Source organism: Aulostomus chinensis, chromosome 19, assembly GCF_037954235.1.
Source record: "Aulostomus chinensis isolate RoL2024-O1b breed Wild chromosome 19, RoL_Achi_v1.0, whole genome shotgun sequence".
In the NCBI taxonomy this organism is placed as follows: domain Eukaryota; kingdom Metazoa; phylum Chordata; class Actinopteri; order Syngnathiformes; family Aulostomidae; genus Aulostomus; species Aulostomus chinensis.
Window position 1 is genome coordinate 11,841,219 of NC_141338.1, and position 1,151 is coordinate 11,842,369.

The following is a 1,151-nucleotide window of genomic DNA, read 5'->3' on the forward strand; positions in this document are numbered from 1 at the left end:
AATAACACTGAGGGGCTGCGAGCTAATCACACCTTCACTATTATATACCTGATTATTCTATTAACTATTACACCTCAGTTATTAGCCAACATGTCAGCAACCATGTTTTTTTCTCTTTGACAAAAGATAAGTTCAATCACTGTATTCTAGAAATCCACCGCTGCACATTAGGTTTTCATTAACAACCCGAGATAAAGCAGAATTACACATGAAATCATAGTGTGGGATGTCAGTCGTTATCGTTGAGCTTCCCCTGCTAATTATTAAAGGGACAGTTCACCCACAACTGAAGACGCACTCATCGTCTACTCGCTGTCACGCTGATGAAAGGTCGGGTTAAGTTTTTTTTCTGGTGCACAAAACGCTGCTGGAGTTTGACAGGAAAAGGTGTTGCAGGGGGAATGGAGACCAATTATCAAATGTTATGAATAGAATTAAATGTATTTTTTCTGCATTTAGCTCATTCTCCACACACATGAACAAATTAAAAATATTTCCATGTGAGAAAGTTATTGTTGCTACATGTTACATGTCCATTTAAACATCACATCTACATGTTGATTCAGTTTAACACTTAGACAGACTTACGCTTACATTTGAGATTTAACATTTAGATTTACATAACAGCGGACCAGAGTGGAGGTTTGCAGTGTGTCGTTGACTACCGGGGGGTCCAGGGAGGTTGCTGCGCTGCTCCGTGTAGGCCAGGGAGATGCGACTGAGATGCTGAAGGATCCCTCCTTCACTATCTACCACTACAGACCTGGATCTCCTCTGTCATATCTCACACCCTTTCCTCTTTATCTCCCCCAGTGTGAACCTCTGGTCCCTCTACTCTCCAGTTTGAAAGCTTCTCAACTCTCACTGCTGTCCTTTATCTGGGATTCACTACATTTGCTCTCTTCTGGTTTGTGTTCCATCCGTCTAACTGGATCTCTGTCCAGACTCCGCGCTCTCCAAAGCTGGTGAAGACTGTGCTGGAGTTGGTTCATAATCAAAAAAAACAACAACACTTCATGTCATAAAATGTGCACATTCTTCTGTTTGTAGCGGTTCTTCTTCTTGCTTCCTCTTGCAAGCCGCCTGAGCTGCAAATTAACCCCTTAATGACCACATGAATGAAAGGTGGACACGCGGGTGTTACAGTTAGT